This window comes from Nematostella vectensis, chromosome 5 (genome assembly GCF_932526225.1).
Source record: "Nematostella vectensis chromosome 5, jaNemVect1.1, whole genome shotgun sequence".
Classification (NCBI taxonomy): domain Eukaryota; kingdom Metazoa; phylum Cnidaria; class Anthozoa; order Actiniaria; family Edwardsiidae; genus Nematostella; species Nematostella vectensis.
Window position 1 is genome coordinate 16,200,207 of NC_064038.1, and position 21,184 is coordinate 16,221,390.

At 38.8% G+C, this 21,184-nt stretch overlaps 19 non-coding genes across 19 annotated transcripts; all 19 read left to right on the forward strand.

Moving 5' to 3' along the window:
• Positions 1–970: 970 nt before the first annotated feature.
• Trnah-gug lies at positions 971–1,042 on the forward strand. The gene has a single exon. It is a non-coding gene; the product is annotated as a tRNA-His (tRNA).
• Positions 1,043–2,789: 1,747 nt separating this feature from the next.
• Positions 2,790–2,861, forward strand: Trnah-gug. Its single transcript has one exon. It is a non-coding gene; the product is annotated as a tRNA-His (tRNA).
• A 1,056-nt stretch (positions 2,862–3,917) lies between these two features.
• Positions 3,918–3,989, forward strand: Trnah-gug. The gene has a single exon. It is a non-coding gene; the product is annotated as a tRNA-His (tRNA).
• A 2,443-nt stretch (positions 3,990–6,432) lies between these two features.
• On the forward strand, positions 6,433–6,504 carry Trnah-gug. The gene has a single exon. It is a non-coding gene; the product is annotated as a tRNA-His (tRNA).
• A 158-nt stretch (positions 6,505–6,662) lies between these two features.
• Positions 6,663–6,734, forward strand: Trnah-gug. Its single transcript has one exon. It is a non-coding gene; the product is annotated as a tRNA-His (tRNA).
• A 1,287-nt stretch (positions 6,735–8,021) lies between these two features.
• On the forward strand, positions 8,022–8,093 carry Trnah-gug. Its single transcript has one exon. It is a non-coding gene; the product is annotated as a tRNA-His (tRNA).
• A 155-nt stretch (positions 8,094–8,248) lies between these two features.
• Trnah-gug lies at positions 8,249–8,320 on the forward strand. The gene has a single exon. It is a non-coding gene; the product is annotated as a tRNA-His (tRNA).
• Positions 8,321–8,918: 598 nt separating this feature from the next.
• Positions 8,919–8,990, forward strand: Trnah-gug. Its single transcript has one exon. It is a non-coding gene; the product is annotated as a tRNA-His (tRNA).
• A 1,523-nt stretch (positions 8,991–10,513) lies between these two features.
• Trnah-gug lies at positions 10,514–10,585 on the forward strand. Its single transcript has one exon. It is a non-coding gene; the product is annotated as a tRNA-His (tRNA).
• A 158-nt stretch (positions 10,586–10,743) lies between these two features.
• On the forward strand, positions 10,744–10,815 carry Trnah-gug. Its single transcript has one exon. It is a non-coding gene; the product is annotated as a tRNA-His (tRNA).
• Positions 10,816–11,640: 825 nt separating this feature from the next.
• Positions 11,641–11,712, forward strand: Trnah-gug. The gene has a single exon. It is a non-coding gene; the product is annotated as a tRNA-His (tRNA).
• Positions 11,713–12,103: 391 nt separating this feature from the next.
• On the forward strand, positions 12,104–12,175 carry Trnah-gug. Its single transcript has one exon. It is a non-coding gene; the product is annotated as a tRNA-His (tRNA).
• A 155-nt stretch (positions 12,176–12,330) lies between these two features.
• On the forward strand, positions 12,331–12,402 carry Trnah-gug. The gene has a single exon. It is a non-coding gene; the product is annotated as a tRNA-His (tRNA).
• Positions 12,403–12,999: 597 nt separating this feature from the next.
• Trnah-gug lies at positions 13,000–13,071 on the forward strand. Its single transcript has one exon. It is a non-coding gene; the product is annotated as a tRNA-His (tRNA).
• Positions 13,072–13,688: 617 nt separating this feature from the next.
• Positions 13,689–13,760, forward strand: Trnah-gug. The gene has a single exon. It is a non-coding gene; the product is annotated as a tRNA-His (tRNA).
• A 1,968-nt stretch (positions 13,761–15,728) lies between these two features.
• On the forward strand, positions 15,729–15,800 carry Trnah-gug. Its single transcript has one exon. It is a non-coding gene; the product is annotated as a tRNA-His (tRNA).
• A 1,747-nt stretch (positions 15,801–17,547) lies between these two features.
• On the forward strand, positions 17,548–17,619 carry Trnah-gug. The gene has a single exon. It is a non-coding gene; the product is annotated as a tRNA-His (tRNA).
• A 1,056-nt stretch (positions 17,620–18,675) lies between these two features.
• On the forward strand, positions 18,676–18,747 carry Trnah-gug. Its single transcript has one exon. It is a non-coding gene; the product is annotated as a tRNA-His (tRNA).
• Positions 18,748–20,282: 1,535 nt separating this feature from the next.
• Trnah-gug lies at positions 20,283–20,354 on the forward strand. Its single transcript has one exon. It is a non-coding gene; the product is annotated as a tRNA-His (tRNA).
• Positions 20,355–21,184: the final 830 nt, after the last annotated feature.

Sequence of the window (21,184 nt, forward strand, 5' to 3'; positions counted from 1 at the left end):
AAGCAAAAAGCTTAGAACTCCATAGGAAACTTCCATTTATTTGTTATTTTTTCTTTATCTCAAATCAATCTCGGCGTGATCGTATAGTGGTTAGTAGATTGCGTTGTGGCAGCAGTAACCCAGGTTCGATTCCTGGTCACGGCATTTTTTTAACTTTATTTGTTTGTCTTTGTGTTGTTCTTTAAGCCCCAATACTGAGTCTGCACTCGTACCTTGTTTAAGATCATAAGCAAAAAGCTTAGAACTCCACAGGAAGCTTCCATTTATTGGTCATTTTTTCTTTATCAGAATTCAATCTCCCCGTGATCTTATAGTTGTTAGTACATTGCGTTGTGGCCGCAATAACCCAGGTTCGAGTCCTGGTCACGGCATTTTTTTTAACTTTACTTGTTTGTCTTTGTGTTGTTCTGTAAGCCCCAATACTGAGTATGCATTCGTACCTTGTTTAAGATCATAAGCAAAAAGCTTAGAACTCCACAGGAAGCTTCCATTGATTGGTCAGTTTTTCTTTATCAGAATTCAATCTCCCCGTGATCGTATAGTGGTTAGTACATTGCGTTGTGGCCGCAATAACCCAGGTTCGAGTCCTGGTCACGGCATTTTTTTTAACATTACTTGTTTGTCTTCGTGTTTTTCTGTAAGACCCGGTACTGAGTATGCACTCGTACCTTGTTCAAGAGCATAAGCAAAAAGTTTAGAACTCCTCTCTTTGACATTTTTTTTTATCTCAAATCAATCTCGAAGTGATCGTAAACTGGTTAGTACATTGCGTTGTGGTCTCAATAACCCAGGTTCGAAACCTGGTCACGGCATATTTTTTTCAACTTTACTTGTTTGTCTTCGTGTTGTTCTGTAAGCCCCAATACTGAGTATGAACTCATACCTTGTTTAAGAGCATAAGCAAAAAGCTTAGAACTCCATGGGAAGCTTCCATTTATTTGTCATTTTTTCTTTATCTGAATTCGATCTCGCCGTGATCGTATAGTGGTCAGTACATTGCGTTGTGGCCGCAATAACCCAGGTTCGAATCCTGGTCACGGCATTTTTTTTCTTAACTTTACTTGTTTGTCTTCGTGTTGTTCTGTAAGCCCCAATACTGTGTATGCACTCCTATCTTGTTCAAGAGCATAAGCAAAAAGCTTAGAACTGCATAGGAAGCTTCCATTTATTTGTAATTTTTTTCTTTATCTCAAATCAATCTCGGCGTGATCGTATAGTGGTTAGTAGATTGCGTTGTGGCCGCAGTAACCCAGGTTCGATTCCTGGTCACGGCATCTTTTTAACTTTATTTGTTTGTCTTTGTGTTGTTCTTTAAGCCCCAATACTGAGTCTGCACTCGTACCTTGTTTAATAGCAAAAGCAAAAAGCTTAGAACTCCACAGGAAGCTTCCATTTATTTATCAGGTTTTCTTTGTCTCAAATCATCCTCGCCGTGATGGTATAGTGGTTAGTACATTGCGTTGTGGCCGCAATAACCCAGGTTCGAATCCTAATCATTTTATTTTTTTTTTCAACTTTACTTGTTTGGCTTTGTGTTGTTCTTTAAGCCCCAATACTGAGTCTGCACTCGTACCTTGTTTAAGAGCATAAGCAAAAAGCTTAGAAATCCACAGGAAGCTTCCATTTATTTGTCATGTTTTTCTTTATCTGAATTCAATCTCCCCGTGATTGTATACTGGTTAGTACATTGCGTTGTTGCCGCAATAACCCAGGTTCGAATCCTAATCATTTCATTTTTTTTCAACTTTACTTGTTTGTCTTCGTGTTGTTCTGTAAGCCACAATACTGAGTATGAACTCGTACCTTGTTTAAGAGCATAAGCAAAAAGCTTAGAACTCCATGGGATGCTTCCATTTATTTGTCATTTTTTTCTTTATCTGAATTCAATCTCGCCGTGATCGTATCGTGGTTAGTACATTGCGTTGTTGCCGCAATAACCCAGGTTCGAATACTAATCATTTCATTTTTTTTCAACTTTACTTGTTTGTCTTCGTGTTGTTCTGTAAGCCCCAATACTGAGTATGAACTCGTACCTTGTTTAAGAGCATAAGCAAAAAGCTTAGAACTCCATAGGAAACTTCCATTTATTTGTTATTTTTTCTTTATCTCAAATCAATCTCGGCGTGATCGTATAGTGGTTAGTAGATTGCGTTGTGGCAGCAGTAACCCAGGTTCGAGTCCTGGTCACGGCATTTTTTTTAACTTTACTTGTTTGTCTTTGTGTTGTTCTGTAAGCCCCAATACTGAGTATGCATTCGTACCTTGTTTAAGATCATAAGCAAAAAGCTTAGAACTCCACAGGAAGCTTCCATTTATTGGTCATTTTTTCTTTATCAGAATTCAATCTCCCCGTGATCGTATAGTGGTTAGTACATTGCGTTGTGGCCGCAATAACCCAGGTTCGAGTCCTGGTCACGGCATTTTTTTTAACATTACTTGTTTGTCTTCGTGTTTTTCTGTAAGACACGGTACTGAGTATGCACTCGTACCTTGTTCAAGAGCATAAGCAAAAAGTTTAGAACTCCTCTCTTTGTCATTTTTTTTATCTCAAATCAATCTCGAAGTGATCGTAAACTGGTTAGTACATTGCGTTGTGGTCGCAATAACCCACGTTCGAAACCTGGTCACGGCATATTTTTTCAACTTTACTTGTTTGTCTTTGTGTTGTTCTGTAAGCCCCAATACTGAGTATGAACTCATACCTTGTTTAAGAGCATAAGCAAAAAGCTTAGAACTCCATGGGAAGCTTCCATTTATTTGTCATTTTTTCTTTATCTGAATTCAATCTCGCCGTGATCGTATAGTGGTCAGTACATTGCGTTGTGGCCGCAATAACCCAGGTTCGAATCCTGGTCACGGCATTTTTTTCTTAACTTTACTTGTTTGTCTTCGTGTTGTTCTGTAAGCCCCAATACTGTGTATGCACTCCTATCTTGTTCAAGAGCATAAGCAAAAAGCTTAGAACTGCATAGGAAGCTTCCATTTATTTGTTATTTTTTCATTATCTCAAATCAATCGCGGCGTGATCGTGTAGTGGTTAGTAGATTGCGTTGTGGCCGCAGTAACCCAGGTTCGATTCCTGGTCACGGCATCTTTTTAACTTTATTTGTTTGTCTTTGTGTTGTTCTTTAAGCCCCAATACTGAGTCTGCACTCGTACCTTGTTTAATAGCAAAAGCAAAAAGCTTAGAACTCCACAGGAAGCTTCCATTTATTTGTCATGTTTTTCTTTATCTGAATTCAATCTCCCCTTGATTGTATACTGGTTAGTACATTGCGTTGTGGCCGCAATAACCCAGGTTCGAGTCCTGGTCACGGCATTTTTTTTAACTTTACTTGTTTGTCTTTGTGTTGTTCTGTAAGCCCCAATACTGAGTATGCATTCGTACCTTGTTTAAGATCATAAGCAAAAAGCTTAGAACTCCACAGGAAGCTTCCATTGATTGGTCAGTTTTTCTTAATCAGAATTCAATCTCCCCGTGATCGTATAGTTGTTAGTACATTGCGTTGTGGCCGCAATAACCCAGGTTCGAGTCCTGGTCACGGCATTTTTTTTAACATTACTTGTTTGTCTTCGTGTTTTTCTGTAAGACCCGGTACTGAGTATGCACTCGTACCTTGTTCAAGAGCATAAGCAAAAAGTTTAGAACTCCTCTCGTTGTCATTTTTTTTATCTCAAATCAATCTCGAAGTGATCGTAAACTGGTTAGTACATTGCGTTGTGGTCGCAATAACCCAGGTTTGAAACCTGGTCACGGCATATTTTTTTCAACTTTACTTGTTTGTCTTCGTGTTGTTCTGTAAGCCCCAATACTGAGTATGAACTCATACCTTGTTTAAGAGCATAAGCAAAAAGCTTAGAACTCCATGGGAAGCTTCCATTTATTTGTCATTTTTTCTTTATCTGAATTCAATCTCGCCGTGATCGTATAGTAGTCAGTACATTGCGTTGTGGCCGCAATAACCCAGGTTCGAATCCTGGTCACGGCATTTTTTTTCTTAACTTTACTTGTTTGTCTTCGTGTTGTTCTGTAAGCCCCAATACTGTGTATGCACTCCTATCTTGTTCAAGAGCATAAGCAAAAATCTTAGAACTGCATAGGAAGCTTCCATTTATTTGTTATTTTTTCTTTATCTCAAATCAATCTCGGCGTGATCGTATAGTGGTTAGTAGATTGCGTTGTGGCCGCAGTAACCCAGGTTCGATTCCTGGTCACGGCATCTTTTTAACTTTATTTGTTTGTCTTTGTGTTGTTCTTTAAGCCCCAATACTGAGTCTGCACTCGTACCTTGTTTAATAGCAAAAGCAAAAAGCTTAGAACTCCACAGGAAGCTTCCATTTATTTATCAGGTTTTCTTTGTCTCAAATCATCCTCGCCGTGATGGTATAGTGGTTAGTACATTGCGTTGTGGCCGCAATAACCCAGGTTCGAATCCTAATCATTTTATTTTTTTTTCAACTTAACTTGTTTGGCTTTGTGTTGTTCTTTAAGCCCCAATACTCAGTCTGCACTCGTACCTTGTTTAAGAGCATAAGCAAAAAGCTTAGAAATCCACAGGAAGCTTCCATTTATTTGTCATGTTTTTCTTTATCTGAATTCAATCTCCCCGTGATTGTATACTGGTTAGTACATTGCGTTGTTGCCGCAATAACCCAGGTTCGAATCCTAATCATTTCATTTTTTTTTCAACTTTACTTGTTTGTCTTCGTGTTGTTCTGTAAGCCACAATACTGAGTATGAACTCGTACCTTGTTTAAGAGCATAAGCAAAAAGCTTAGAACTCCATGGGATGCTTCCATTTATTTGTCATTTTTTTCTTTATCTGAATTCAATCTCGCCGTGATCGTATTGTGGTTAGTACATTGCGTTGTGGCCGCAATAACCCAGGTTCGAATCCTGGTCACGGCATTTCTTTTCTTAACTTTACTTGTTTGTCTTCGTGTTGTTCTGTAAGCCCCAATACTGCGTATGCACTCCTATCTTGTTCAAGAGCATAAGCAAAAATCTTAGAACTCCATAGGAAGCTTCCATTTATTTGTTATTTTTTCTTTATCTCAAATCAATCTCGGCGTGATCGTATAGTGGTTAGTAGATTGCGTTGTGGCAGCAGTAACCCAGGTTCGATTCCTGGTCACGGCATTTTTTTAACTTTATTTGTTTGTCTTTGTGTTGTTCTTTAAGCCCCAATACTGAGTCTGCACTCGGACCTTGTTTAATAGCAAAAGCAAAAAGCTTAGAACTCCACAGGAAGCTTCCATTTATTTGTCAGTTTTTCTTTGTCTCAAATCACTCTCGCCGAGATTGTACACTTGTTAGTACATTGCGTTGTGGCCAAAATAACACAGGTTCGAATTCTGGCCATGTCATTTATTTTCAACTTTACTTGTTTGTCCTTGTGTTGTTCTTTAAGCCCCAATACTGAGTCTGCACTCCTATCTTGTTCAAGAGCATAAGCGAAAAGCTTAGAACTCCACAGGAAGCTTCCATTTATTTGTTATTTTTTCTTTATCTGAATTCAATCTCGCCGTGATCGTATAGTGGTAAGTACATTGCGTTGTGGCCGCAATAACCCAGGTCCGAATACTGGTCACGGGATTTTTTTTTTAACTTTACTTGTTTGTCTTCTTGTTGTTCTGTAAGCCCCGATACTGAGTATGCACTCGTACGTTGTTTAAGAGCATAAGCAAAAAGCTTAGAACTCCACAGGAAGCTTCCATTTATTTGTCATTTTTTCTTTATATGAAATCAATCTCGCCGTGATCGTATAGTGGTTAGAACATTGCGTTGTGGCCGCAATAACACAGGTTCGAATCCTGGTCACGGCATTTTTTTTTCAACTTTACTTGATTGTCTTCGTGTTGTTCTGTAAGCCCCGATTCTGAGTCTGCAATCCTATCTTGTTCAAGAGCATAAGCAAAAAGCTTAGAACTCCACAGGAAGCTTCCATTTATTTGTCATTTTTTCTTTATCTGAATTCAATCTCCCCGTGATTGGTACATTGCGTTGTGGCCGCAATAATCCAGGTTCGAATCCTGGTCACGGCATTTTTTTCAACTCTACTTGTTTGTCTTTGTGTTGTTCGTTAACCCTCAATACTGAGTATTCACTGGTACCTTGTTTAAGAGCATAAGCAAAAAGCTTAGAACTCCACAGGAAGCTTCCATTTATTTGTCATTTTGTCTTTATCTGAGTTCAAACTCGCCGTGATCGTATAGTGGTTAGTACATTGCGTTGTGGCCGCAATAACACAGATTCGAATCCTGGTCACAGCATTTTTTTTTTCAGCTTTACTTTTTTGTCTTCGTGTTGTTCTATAAGCCCTAATACTGAGTATGCACTCCCATCATGTTCAAAAGCATAAGCAAAAAGCTTAGAACTTCACAGGAAGCTTCAAATTATTTGTCATTTTTTCTTTATCTGAATTCAATCTCGCCGTGATCGTATAGTGGTTAATACTTTGCGTTGTGGCCGCAATAACCCAGGTTCGAATCCTGGTCACGGCATTTTTTTCTTAACTTTACTTGTTTGTCTTCGTGTTGTTCTGTAAGCCCCAATACTGTGTATGCACTCCTATCTTGTTCAAGAGCATAAGCAAAAAGCTTAGAACTGCATAGGAAGCTTCCATTTATTTGTTATTTTTTCTTTATCTGAATTCAATCTCGCCGTGATCGTATAGTGGTTAATACTTTGCGTTGTGGCCGCAATAACCCAGGTTCGATTCCTGGTCACGGCATTTTTTTAACTTTATTTGTTTGTCTTTGTGTTGTTCTTTAAGCCCCAATACTGAGTCTGCACTCGTACCTTGTTTAAGATCATAAGCAAAAAGCTTAGAACTCCACAGGAAGCTTCCATTTATTGGTCATTTTTTCTTTATCAGAATTCAATCTCCCCGTGATCGTATAGTGGTTAGTACATTGCGTTGTGGCCGCAATAACCCAGGTTCGAGTCCTGGTCACGGCATTTTTTTTAACTTTACTTGTTTGTCTTTGTGTTGTTCTGTAAGCCCCAATACTGAGTATGCATTCGTACCTTGTTTAAGATCATAAGCAAAAAGCTTAGAACTCCACAGGAAGCTTCCATTTATTGGTCATTTTTTCTTTATCAGAATTCAATCTCCCCGTGATCGTATAGTGGTTAGTACATTGCGTTGTGGCCGCAATAACCCAGGTTCGAGTCCTGGTCACGGCATTTTTTTTAACATTACTTGTTTGTCTTCGTGTTTTTCTGTAAGACCCGGTACTGAGTATGCTCTCGTACCTTGTTCAAGAGCATAAGCAAAAAGTTTAGAACTCCTCTCTTTGTCATTTTTTTTATCTCAAATCAATCTCGAAGTGATCGTAAACTGGTTAGTACATTGCGTTGTGGTCGCAATAACCCAGGTTCGAAACCTGGTCACGGCATATTTTTTCAACTTTACTTGTTTGTCTTCGTGTTGTTCTGTAAGCCCCAATACTGAGTATGAACTCATACCTTGTTTAAGAGCATAAGCAAAAAGCTTAGAACTCCATGGGAAGCTTCCATTTATTTGTCATTTTTTCTTTATCTGAATTCAATCTCGCCGTGATTGTATAGTGGTCAGTACATTGCGTTGTGGCCGCAATAACCCATGTTCGAATCCTGGTCACGGCATTTTTTTTTCTTAACTTTACTTGTTTGTCTTCGTGTTGTTCTGTAAGCCCCAATACTGTGTATGCACTCCTATCTTGTTCAAGAGCATAAGCAAAAAGCTTAGAACTGCATAGGAAGCTTCCATTTATTTGTCATGTTTTTCTTTATCTGAATTCAATCTCCCCTTGATTGTATACTGGTTAGTACATTGCGTTGTTGCCGCAATAACCCAGGTTCGAATCCTAATCATTTTATTTTTTTTTCAACTTTACTTGTTTGTCTTCGTGTTGTTCTGTAAGCCCCAATACTGTGTATGCACTCCTATCTTGTTCAAGAGCATAAGCAAAAAGCTTAGAACTGCATAGGAAGCTTCAAATTATTTGTCATTTTTTCTTTATCTGAATTCAGTCTCGCCGTGATCGTATAGTGGTTAATACTTTGCGTTGTGGCCGCAATAACCCAGGTTCGATTCCTGGTCACGGCATTTTTTTAACTTTATTTGTTTGTCTTTGTGTTGTTCTTTAAGCCCCAATACTGAGTCTGCACTCGTACCTTGTTTAAGATCATAAGCAAAAAGCTTAGAACTCCACAGGAAGCTTCCATTTATTGGTTATTTTTTCTCTATCAGAATTCAATCTCCCCGTGATAGTATAGTGGTTAGTACATTGCGTTGTGGCCGCAATAACCCAGGTTCGAGTCCTGGTCACGGCATTTTTTTTAACTTTACTTGTTTGTCTTTGTGTTGTTCTGTAAGCCCCAATACTGAGTATGCATTCGTACCTTGTTTAAGATCATAAGCAAAAAGCTTAGAACTCCACAGGAAGCTACCATTTATTGGTCATTTTTTCTTTATCAGAATTCAATCTCCCCGTGATCGTATATTGGTTAGTACATTGCGTTGTGGCCGCAATAACCCAGGTTCGAGTCCTGGTCACGGCATTTTTTTTAACATTACTTGTTTGTCTTCCTGTTTTTCTGTAAGACCCGGTACTGAGTATGCTCTCGTACCTTGTTCAAGAGCATAAGCAAAAAGTTTAGAACTCCTCTCTTTGTCATTTTTTTTATCTCAAATCAATCTAGAAGTTATCGTAAACTGGTTAGTACATTGCGTTGTGGTAGCAATAACCCAGGTTCGAAACCTGGTCACGGCATATTTTTTTCAACTTTACTTGTTTGTCTTCGTGTTCTTCTGTAAGCCCCAATACTGAGTATGAACTCATACCTTGTTTAAGAGCATAAGCAAAAAGCTTAGAACTCCATGGGAAGCTTCCATTTATTTGTCATTTTTTCTTTATCTGAATTCAATCTCGCCGTGATCGTATAGTGGTCAGTACATTGCGTTGTGGCCGCAATAACCCAGGTTCGAATCCTGGTCACGGCATTTTTTTTCTTAACTTTACTTGTTTGTCTTCGTGTTGTTCTGTAAGCCCCAATACTGTGTATGCACTCCTATCTTGTTCAAGAGCATAAGCAAAAAGCTTAGAACTGCATAGGAAGCTTCCATTTATTTGTTATTTTTTCTTTATCTCAAATCAATCTCGGCGTGATCGTATAGTGGTTAGTAGATTGCGTTGTGGCAGCAGTAACCCAGGTTCGATTCCTGGTCACGGCATTTTTTTAACTTTATTTGTTTGTCTTTGTGTTGTTCTTTAAGCCCCAATACTGAGTCTGCACTCGGACCTTGTTTAATAGCAAAAGCAAAAAGCTTAGAACTCCACAGGAAGCTTCCATTTATTTGTCAGTTTTTCTTTGTCTCAAATCACTCTCGCCGAGATTGTACACTTGTTAGTACATTGCGTTGTGGCCAAAATAACACAGGTTCGAATTCTGGCCATGTCATTTATTTTCAACTTTACTTGTTTGTCCTTGTGTTGTTCTTTAAGCCCCAATACTGAGTCTGCACTCCTATCTTGTTCAAGAGCATAAGCGAAAAGCTTAGAACTCCACAGGAAGCTTCCATTTATTTGTTATTTTTTCTTTATCTGAATTCAATCTCGCCGTGATCGTATAGTGGTAAGTACATTGCGTTGTGGCTGCAATAACCCAGGTCCGAATCCTGGTCACGGCATTTTTTTTTCAACTTTACTTGTTTGTCTTCTTGTTGTTCTGTAAGCCCCGATACTGAGTATGCACTCGTACGTTGTTTAAGAGCATAAGCAAAAAGCTTAGAACTCCACAGGAAGCTTCCATTTATTTGTCATTTTTTCTTTATATGAAATCAATCTCGCCGTGATCGTATAGTGGTTAGAACATTGCGTTGTGGCCGCAATAACACAGGTTCGAATCCTGGTCACGGCATTTTTTTTTCAACTTTACTTGATTGTCTTCGTGTTGTTCTGTAAGCCCCGATTCTGAGTCTGCAATCCTATCTTGTTCAAGAGCATAAGCAAAAAGCTTAGAACTCCACAGGAAGCTTCCATTTATTTGTCATTTTTTCTTTATCTGAATTCAATCTCCCCGTGATTGGTACATTGCGTTGTGGCCGCAATAATCCAGGTTCGAATCCTGGTCACGGCATTTTTTTCAACTCTACTTGTTTGTCTTTGTGTTGTTCGTTAACCCTCAATACTGAGTATTCACTGGTACCTTGTTTAAGAGCATAAGCAAAAAGCTTAGAACTCCAAAGGAAGCTTCCATTTATTTGTCATTTTGTCTTTATCTGAGTTCAATCTCGCCGTGATCGTATAGTGGTTAGTACATTGCGTTGTGGCCGCAATAACACAGATTCGAATCCTGGTCACAGCATTTTTTTTTTCAACTTTATTTTTTTGTCTTCGTGTTGTTCTATAAGCCCTAATACTGAGTATGCACTCCCATCATGTTCAAAAGCATAAGCAAAAAGCTTAGAACTTCACAGGAAGCTTCAAATTATTTGTCATTTTTTCTTTATCTGAATTCAATCTCGCCGTGATCGTATAGTGGTTAATACTTTGCGTTGTGGCCGCAATAACCCAGGTTCGAATCCTGGTCACGGCATTTTTTTCTTAACTTTACTTGTTTGTCTTCGTGTTGTTCTGTAAGCCCCAATACTGTGTATGCACTCCTATCTTGTTCAAGAGCATAAGCAAAAAGCTTAGAACTGCATAGGAAGCTTCCATTTATTTGTTATTTTTTCTTTATCTGAATTCAATCTCGCCGTGATCGTATAGTGGTTAATACTTTGCGTTGTGGCCGCAATAACCCAGGTTCGATTCCTGGTCACGGCATTTTTTTAACTTTATTTGTTTGTCTTTGTGTTGTTCTTTAAGCCCCAATACTGAGTCTGCACTCGTACCTTGTTTAAGATCATAAGCAAAAAGCTTAGAACTCCACAGGAAGCTTCCATTTATTGGTCATTTTTTCTTTATCAGAATTCAATCTCCCCGTGATCGTATAGTGGTTAGTACATTGCGTTGTGGCCGCAATAACCCAGGTTCGAGTCCTGGTCACGGCATTTTTTTTAACTTTACTTGTTTGTCTTTGTGTTGTTCTGTAAGCCCCAATACTGAGTATGCATTCGTACCTTGTTTAAGATCATAAGCAAAAAGCTTAGAACTCCACAGGAAGCTTCCATTTATTGGTCATTTTTTCTTTATCAGAATTCAATCTCCCCGTGATCGTATAGTGGTTAGTACATTGCGTTGTGGCCGCAATAACCCAGGTTCGAGTCCTGGTCACGGCATTTTTTTTAACTTTACTTGTTTGTCTTCGTGTTTTTCTGTAAGACCCGGTACTGAGTATGCTCTCGTACCTTGTTCAAGAGCATAAGCAAAAAGTTTAGAACTCCTCTCTTTGTCATTTTTTTTTATCTCAAATCAATCTCGAAGTGATCGTAAACTGGTTAGTACATTGCGTTGTGGTCGCAATAACCCAGGTTCGAAACCTGGTCACGGCATATTTTTTCAACTTTACTTGTTTGTCTTCGTGTTGTTCTGTAAGCCCCAATACTGAGTATGAACTCATACCTTGTTTAAGAGCATAAGCAAAAAGCTTAGAACTCCATGGGAAGCTTCCATTTATTTGTCATTTTTTCTTTATCTGAATTCAATCTCGCCGTGATTGTATAGTGGTCAGTACATTGCGTTGTGGCCGCAATAACCCAGGTTCGAATCCTGGTCACGGCATTTTTTTTTCTTAACTTTACTTGTTTGTCTTCGTGTTGTTCTGTAAGCCCCAATACTGTGTATGCACTCCTATCTTGTTCAAGAGCATAAGCAAAAAGCTTAGAACTGCATAGGAAGCTTCCATTTATTTGTCATGTTTTTCTTTATCTGAATTCAATCTCCCCTTGATTGTATACTGGTTAGTACATTGCGTTGTTGCCGCAATAACCCAGGTTCGAATCCTAATCATTTTATTTTTTTTTCAACTTTACTTGTTTGTCTTCGTGTTGTTCTGTAAGCCCCAATACTGTGTATGCACTCCTATCGTGTTCAAGAGCATAAGCAAAAAGCTTAGAACTGCATAGGAAGCTTCAAATTATTTGTCATTTTTTCTTTATCTGAATTCAGTCTCGCCGTGATCGTATAGTGGTTAATACTTTGCGTTGTGGCCGCAATAACCCAGGTTCGATTCCTGGTCACGGCATTTTTTTAACTTTATTTGTTTGTCTTTGTGTTGTTCTTTAAGCCCCAATACTGAGTCTGCACTCGTACCTTGTTTAAGATCATAAGCAAAAAGCTTAGAACTCCACAGGAAGCTTCCATTTATTGGTTATTTTTTCTCTATCAGAATTCAATCTCCCCGTGATAGTATAGTGGTTAGTACATTGCGTTGTGGCCGCAATAACCCAGGTTCGAGTCCTGGTCACGGCATTTTTTTTAACTTTACTTGTTTGTCTTTGTGTTGTTCTGTAAGCCCCAATACTGAGTATGCATTCGTACCTTGTTTAAGATCATAAGCAAAAAGCTTAGAACTCCACAGGAAGCTACCATTTATTGGTCATTTTTTCTTTATCAGAATTCAATCTCCCCGTGATCGTATATTGGTTAGTACATTGCGTTGTGGCCGCAATAACCCAGGTTCGAGTCCTGGTCACGGCATTTTTTTTAACATTACTTGTTTGTCTTCCTGTTTTTCTGTAAGACCCGGTACTGAGTATGCTCTCGTACCTTGTTCAAGAGCATAAGCAAAAAGTTTAGAACTCCTCTCTTTGTCATTTATTTTATCTCAAATCAATCTAGAAGTGATCGTAAACTGGTTAGTACATTGCGTTGTGGTCGCAATAACCCAGGTTCGAAACCTGGTCACGGCATATTTTTTCAACTTTACTTGTTTGTCTTCGTGTTGTTCTGTAAGCCCCAATACGGAGTATGAACTCATACCTTGTTTAAGAGCATAAGCAAAAAGCTTAGAACTCCATGGTAAGCTTCCATTTGTTTGTCATTTTTTCTTTATCTGAATTCAATCTCGCCGTGATTGTATAGTGGTCAGTACATTGCGTTGTGGCCGCAATAACCCAGGTTCGAATCCTGGTCACGGCATTTTTTTTTCTTAACTTTACTTGTTTGTCTTCGTGTTGTTCTGTAAGCCCCAATACTGTGTATGCACTCCTATCTTGTTCAAGAGCATAAGCAAAAAGCTTAGAACTGCATAGGAAGCTTCCATTTATTTGTTATTTTTTCTTTATCTCAAATCAATCTCGGCGTGATCGTATAGTGGTTAGTAGATTGCGTTGTGGCCGCAGTAACCCAGGTTCGATTCCTGGTCACGGCATCTTTTTAACTTTATTTGTTTGTCTTTGTGTTGTTCTTTAAGCCCCAATACTGAGTCTGCACTCGTACCTTGTTTAATAGCAAAAGCAAAAAGCTTAGAACTCCACAGGAAGCTTCCATTTATTTGTCATGTTTTTCTTTATCTGAATTCAATCTCCCCTTGATTGTATACTGGTTAGTACATTGCGTTGTTGCCGCAATAACCCAGGTTCGAATCCTAATCATTTTATTTTTTTTCAACTTTACTTGTTTGTCTTCGTGTTGTTCTGTAAGCCCCAATACTGAGTATGAACTCGTACCTTGTTTAAGAGCATAAGCAAAAAGCTTAGAACTCCATGGGAAGCTTCCATTTATTTGTCATTTTTTCTTCATCTGAATTCAATCTGGCCGTGATCGTATAGTGGTTAGTACATTGCGTTGTGGCCGCAATAACCCAGGTTCGAATCCTGGTCACGGCATTTTTTTTCTTAACTTTACTTGTTTGTCTTCGTGTTGTTCTGTAAGCCCCAATACTGTGTATGCACTCCTATCTTGTTCAAGAGCATAAGCAAAAAGCTTAGAACTGCATAGGAAGCTTCCATTTATTTGTTATTTTTTCTTTATCTCAAATCAATCTCGGCGTGATCGTATAGTGGTTAGTAGATTGCGTTGTGGTCGCAGTAACCTAGGTTCGATTCCTGGTCACTGCATTTTTTTTCAACTTTACTTGTTTGTCTTCCTGTTGTTCTGTAAGCCCTGATACTGAGTATGCACTCATACGTTGTTTAAGAGCATAAGCAAAAAGCTTAGAACTCCACAGGAAGCTTCCATTTATTTGTCATTTTTTCTTTATATGAAATCAAGGTCGCCGTGATCGTATAGTGGTTAGTACATTGCGTTGTGGCCGCAATAACCCAGGTTTGAATCCTAATCATTTTATTTTTGTTCAACTTTACTTGTTTGGCTTTGTGTTGTTCTTTAAGCCCCAATACTGAGTCTGCACTCGTACCTTGTTTAAGAGCATAAGCAAAAAGCTTAGAACTTCACAGGAAGCTTTTATTTATTTGTCATTTTTTCTTTATCTGAATTCAATCTCGCCGTGATCGAATAGTGGTTAGTACATTGCGTTGTGGCCACAATAACCCAGGTTCGAATCCTGGTCACGGCATTTTTGTTCAACTTTACTTGTTTGTCTTCGTGTTGTTCTTTAACCCCCAATACTGAGTATGAACTCGTACCTTGTTTAAGAGAATAAGCAAAAAGCTTAGAACTCCACAGGAAGCTTCCATTTATTTGTCATTTTTTCTTTATATGAACTCAATCTTGGCGTGATCGTATAGTGGTTAGTACATTGCGTTGTGGCCGCAATAACCCAGGTTCGAATCTTGGTCACGGCAATTTTTTTCAACTTTACTTGTTTGTCTTCGTGTTGTTCTATAAGCCCCGATACTTAGTATGATCGTACGTTGTTTAAGAGCTTAAGAAAAAGCTTAGAACTCCACAGGAAGCTTCCATTTATTTGTCATTTTTTCTTTATATGAAATCAATCTCGCCGTGATCGTATAGTGGATAGAACATTGCGTTGTGGCCGCAATAACCCAGGTTATTGCAGACTCAGGTTAGTGCAGACTCAGTATTGGCCGCAATAACCCAGGTCCGAATCCTGGTCACGGCATTTTTTTTTCTCGTACCTTGTTTAAGATCATAAGCAAAAAGCTTAGAACTCCACAGGAAGCTTCCATTTATTGGTCATTTTTTCTTTATCAGAATTCAATCTCCCCGTGATCGTATAGTGGTTAGTACATTGCGTTGTGGCCGCAATAACCCAGGTTCGAGTCCTGGTCACGGCATTTTTTTAACTTTACTTGTTTGTCTTTGTGTTGTTCTGTAAGCCCAAATACTGAGTATGCATTCGTACCTTGTTTAAGATCATAAGCAATAAGCTTAGAACTCCACAGGAAGCTTCCATTTATTGGTCATTTTTTCTTTATCAGAATTCAATCTCCCCGTGATCGTATAGTGGTTAGTACATTGCGTTGTGGCCGCAATAACCCAGGTTCGAGTCCTGGTCACGGCATTTTTTTCACATTACTTGTTTGTCTTCGTGTTTTTCTGTAAGACCCGGTACTGAGTATGCACTCGTACCTAGTTCAAGAGCATAAGCAAAAAGTTTAGAACTCCTCTCTTTGACATTTTTTTTTATCTCAAATCAATCTCGAAGTGATCGTAAACTGGTTAGTACATTGCGTTGTGGTCGCATCAACCCAGGTTCGAAACCTGGTCACGGCATATTTTTTTCAACTTTACTTGTTTGTCTTCGTGTTGTTCTGTAAGCCCCAATACTGAGTATGAACTCATACCTTGTTTAAGAGCATAAGCAAAAAGCTTAGAACTCCATGGGAAGCTTCCATTTATTTGTCATTTTTTCTTTATCTGAATTCGATCTCGCCGTGATCGTATAGTGGTCAGTACATTGCGTTGTGGCCGCAATAACCCAGGTTCGAATCCTGGTCACGGCATTTTTTTTCTTAACTTTACTTGTTTGTCTTCGTGTTGTTCTGTAAGCCCCAATACTGTGTATGCACTCCTATCTTGTTCAAGAGCATAAGCAAAAAGCTTAGAACTGCATAGGAAGCTTCCATTTATTTGTAATTTTTTTCTTTATCTCAAATCAATCTCGGCGTGATCGTATAGTGGTTAGTAGATTGCGTTGTGGCCGCAGTAACCCAGGTTCGATTCCTGGTCACGGCATCTTTTTAACTTTATTTGTTTGTCTTTGTGTTGTTCTTTAAGCCCCAATACTGAGTCTGCACTCGTACCTTGTTTAATAGCAAAAGCAAAAAGCTTAGAACTCCACAGGAAGCTTCCATTTATTTATCAGGTTTTCTTTGTCTCAAATCATCCTCGCCGTGATGGTATAGTGGTTAGTACATTGCGTTGTGGCCGCAATAACCCAGGTTCGAATCCTAATCATTTTATTTTTTTTTTCAACTTTACTTGTTTGGCTTTGTGTTGTTCTTTAAGCCCCAATACTGAGTCTGCACTCGTACCTTGTTTAAGAGCATAAGCAAAAAGCTTAGAAATCCACAGGAAGCTTCCATTTATTTGTCATGTTTTTCTTTATCTGAATTCAATCTCCCCGTGATTGTATACTGGTTAGTACATTGCGTTGTTGCCGCAATAACCCAGGTTCGAATCCTAATCATTTCATTTTTTTTCAACTTTACTTGTTTGTCTTCGTGTTGTTCTGTAAGCCACAATACTGAGTATGAACTCGTACCTTGTTTAAGAGCATAAGCAAAAAGCTTAGAACTCCATGGGATGCTTCCATTTATTTGTCATTTTTTTCTTTATCTGAATTCAATCTCGCCGTGATCGTATCGTGGTTAGTACATTGCGTTGTTGCCGCAATAACCCAGGTTCGAATCCTAATCATTTCATTTTTTTTCAACTTTACTTGTTTGTCTTCGTGTTGTTCTGTAAGCCCCAATACTGAGTATGAACTCGTACCTTGTTTAAGAGCATAAGCAAAAAGCTTAGAACTCCATAGGAAACTTCCATTTATTTGTTATTTTTTCTTTATCTCAAATCAATCTCGGCGTGATCGTATAGTGGTTAGTAGATTGCGTTGTGGCAGCAGTAACCCAGGTTCGAGTCCTGGTCACGGCATTTTTTTTAACTTTACTTGTTTGTCTTTGTGTTGTTCTGTAAGCCCCAATACTGAGTATGCATTCGTACCTTGTTTAAGATCATAAGCAAAAAGCTTAGAACTCCACAGGAAGCTTCCATTTATTGGTCATTTTTTCTTTATCAGAATTCAATCTCCCCGTGATCGTATAGTGGTTAGTACATTGCGTTGTGGCCGCAATAACCCAGGTTCGAGTCCTGGTCACGGCATTTTTTTTAACATTACTTGTTTGTCTTCGTGTTTTTCTGTAAGACACGGTACTGAGTATGCACTCGTACCTTGTTCAAGAGCATAAGCAAAAAGTTTAGAACTCCTCTCTTTGTCATTTTTTTTATCTCAAATCAATCTCGAAGTGATCGTAAACTGGTTAGTACATTGCGTTGTGGTCGCAATAACCCACGTTCGAAACCTGGTCACGGCATATTTTTTCAACTTTACTTGTTTGTCTTCGTGTTGTTCTGTAAGCCCCAATACTGAGTATGAACTCATACCTTGTTTAAGAGCATAAGCAAAAAGCTTAGAACTCCATGGGAAGCTTCCATTTATTTGTCATTTTTTCTTTATCTGAATTCAATCTCGCCGTGATCGTATAGTGGTCAGTACATTGCGTTGTGGCCGCAATAACCCAGGTTCGAATCCTGGTCACGGCATTTTTTTCTTAACTTTACTTGTTTGTCTTCGTGTTGTTCTGTAAGCCCCAATACTGTGTATGCACTCCTATCTTGTTCAAGAGCATAAGCAAAAAGCTTAGAACTGCATAGGAAGCTTCCATTTATTTGTTATTTTTTCATTATCTCAAATCAATCTCGGCGTGATCGTGTAGTGGTTAGTAGATTGCGTTGTGGCCGCAGTAACCCAGGTTCGATTCCTGGTCACGGCATCTTTTTAACTTTATTTGTTTGTCTTTGTGTTGTTCTTTAAGCCCCAATACTGAGTCTGCACTCGTACCTTGTTTAATAGCAAAAGCAAAAAGCTTAGAACTCCACAGGAAGCTTCCATTTATTTGTCATGTTTTTCTTTATCTGAATTCAATCTCCCCTTGATTGTATACTGGTTAGTACATTGCGTTGTGGCCGCAATAACCCAGGTTCGAGTCCTGGTCACGGCATTTTTTTTAACTTTACTTGTTTGTCTTTGTGTTGTTCTGTAAGCCCCAATACTGAGTATGCATTCGTACCTTGTTTAAGATCATAAGCAAAAAGCTTAGAACTCCACAGGAAGCTTCCATTGATTGGTCAGTTTTTCTTAATCAGAATTCAATCTCCCCGTGATCGTATAGTTGTTAGTACATTGCGTTGTGGCCGCAATAACCCAGGTTCGAGTCCTGGTCACGGCATTTTTTTTAACATTACTTGTTTGTCTTCGTGTTTTTCTGTAAGACCCGGTACTGAGTATGCACTCGTACCTTGTTCAAGAGCATAAGCAAAAAGTTTAGAACTCCTCTCGTTGTCATTTTTTTTATCTCAAATCAATCTCGAAGTGATCGTAAACTGGTTAGTACATTGCGTTGTGGTCGCAATAACCCAGGTTCGAAACCTGGTCACGGCATATTTTTTTCAACTTTACTTGTTTGTCTTCGTGTTGTTCTGTAAGCCCCAATACTGAGTATGAACTCATACCTTGTTTAAGAGCATAAGCAAAAAGCTTAGAACTCCATGGGAAGCTTCCATTTATTTGTCATTTTTTCTTTATCTGAATTCAATCTCGCCGTGATCGTATAGTGGTCAGTACATTGCGTTGTGGCCGCAATAACCCAGGTTCGAATCCTGGTCACGGCATTTTTTTTCTTAACTTTACTTGTTTGTCTTCGTGTTGTTCTGTAAGCCCCAATACTGTGTATGCACTCCTATCTTGTTCAAGAGCATAAGCAAAAATCTTAGAACTGCATAGGAAGCTTCCATTTATTTGTTATTTTTTCTTTATCTCAAATCAATCTCGGCGTGATCGTATAGTGGTTAGTAGATTGCTTTGTGGCCGCAGTAACCCAGATTCGATTCCTGGTCACGGCATCTTTTTAACTTTATTTGTTTGTCTTTGTGTTGTTCTTTAAGCCCTAATACTGAGTCTGCACTCGTACCTTGTTTAATAGCAAAAGCAAAAAGCTTAGAACTCCACAGGAAGCTTCCATTTATTTATCAGGTTTTCTTTGTCTCAAATCATCCTCGCCGTGATGGTATAGTGGTTAGTACATTGCGTTGTGGCCGCAATAACCCAGGTTCGAATCCTAATCATTTTATTTTTTTTTCAACTTAACTTGTTGGGCTTTGTGTTGTTCTTTAAGCCCCAATACTCAGTCTGCACTCGTACCTTGTTTAAGAGCATAAGCAAAAAGCTTAGAAATCCACAGGAAGCTTCCATTTATTTGTCATGTTTTTCTTTATCTGAATTCAATCTCCCCGTGATTGTATACTGGTTAGTACATTGCGTTGTTGCCGCAATAACCCAGGTTCGAATCCTAATCATTTCATTTTTTTTTCAACTTTACTTGTTTGTCTTCGTGTTGTTCTGTAAGCCACAATACTGAGTATGAACTCGTACCTTGTTCAAGAGCATAAGCAAAAAGCTTAGAACTCCATGGGATGCTTCCATTTATTTGTCATTTTTTTCTTTATCTGAATTCAATCTCGCCGTGATCGTATTGTGGTTAGTACATTGCGTTGTGGCCGCAATAACCCAGGTTCGAATCCTGGTCACGGCATTTCTTTTCTTAACTTTACTTGTTTGTCTTCGTGTTGTTCTGTAAGCCCCAATACTGCGTATGCACTCCTATCTTGTTCAAGAGCATAAGCAAAAATCTTAGAACTCCATAGGAAGCTTCCATTTATTTGTTATTTTTTCTTTATCTCAAATCAATCTCGGCGTGATCGTATAGTGGTTAGTAGATTGCGTTGTGGCAGCAGTAACCCAGGTTCGATTCCTGGTCACGGCATTTTTTTAACTTTATTTGTTTGTCTTTGTGTTGTTCTTTAAGCCCCAATACTGAGTCTGCACTCGGACCTTGTTTAATAGCAAAAGCAAAAAGCTTAGAACTCCACAGGAAGCTTCCATTTATTTGTCAGTTTTTCTTTGTCTCAAATCACTCTCGCCGAGATTGTACACTTGTTAGTACATTGCGTTGTGGCCAAAATAACACAGGTTTGAATTCTGGCCATGTCATTTATTTTCAACTTTACTTGTTTGTCCTTGTGTTGTTCTTTAAGCCCCAATACTGAGTTTGCACTCCTATCTTGTTCAAGAGCATAAGCGAAAAGCTTAGAACTCCACAGGAAGCTTCCATTTATTTGTTATTTTTTCTTTATCTGAATTCAATCTCGCCGTGATCGTATAGTGGTAAGTACATTGCGTTGTGGCCGCAATAACCCAGGTCCGAATCCTGGTCACGGCATTTTTTTTTCAACTTTACTTGTTTGTCTTCTTGTTGTTCTGTAAGCCCCGATACTGAGTATGCACTCGTACGTTGTTTAAGAGCATAAGCAAAAAGCTTAGAACTCCACAGGAAGCTTCCATTTATTTGTCATTTTTTCTTTATATGAAATCAATCTCGCCGTGATCGTATAGTGGTTAGAACATTGCGTTGTGGCCGCAATAACACAGGTTCGAATCCTGGTCACGGCATTTTTTTTTCAACTTTACTTGATTGTCTTCGTGTTGTTCTGTAAGCCCCGATTCTGAGTCTGCAATCCTATCTTGTTCAAGAGCATAAGCAAAAAGCTTAGAACTCCACAGGAAGCTTCCATTTATTTGTCATTTTTTCTTTATCTGAATTCAATCTCCCCGTGATTGGTACATTGCGTTGTGGCCGCAATAATCCAGGTTCGAATCCTGGTCACGGCATTTTTTTCAACTCTACTTGTTTGTCTTTGTGTTGTTCGTTAACCCTCAATACTGAGTATTCACTGGTACCTTGTTTAAGAGCATAAGCAAAAAGCTTAGAACTCCACAGGAAGCTTCCATTTATTTGTCATTTTGTCTTTATCTGAGTTCAAACTCGCCGTGATCGTATAGTGGTTAGTACATTGCGTTGTGGCCGCAATAACACAGATTCGAATCCTGGTCACAGCATTTTTTTTTTCAGCTTTACTTTTTTGTCTTCGTGTTGTTCTATAAGCCCTAATACTGAGTATGCACTCCCATCATGTTCAAAAGCATAAGCAAAAAGCTTAGAACTTCACAGGAAGCTTCAAATTATTTGTCATTTTTTCTTTATCTGAATTC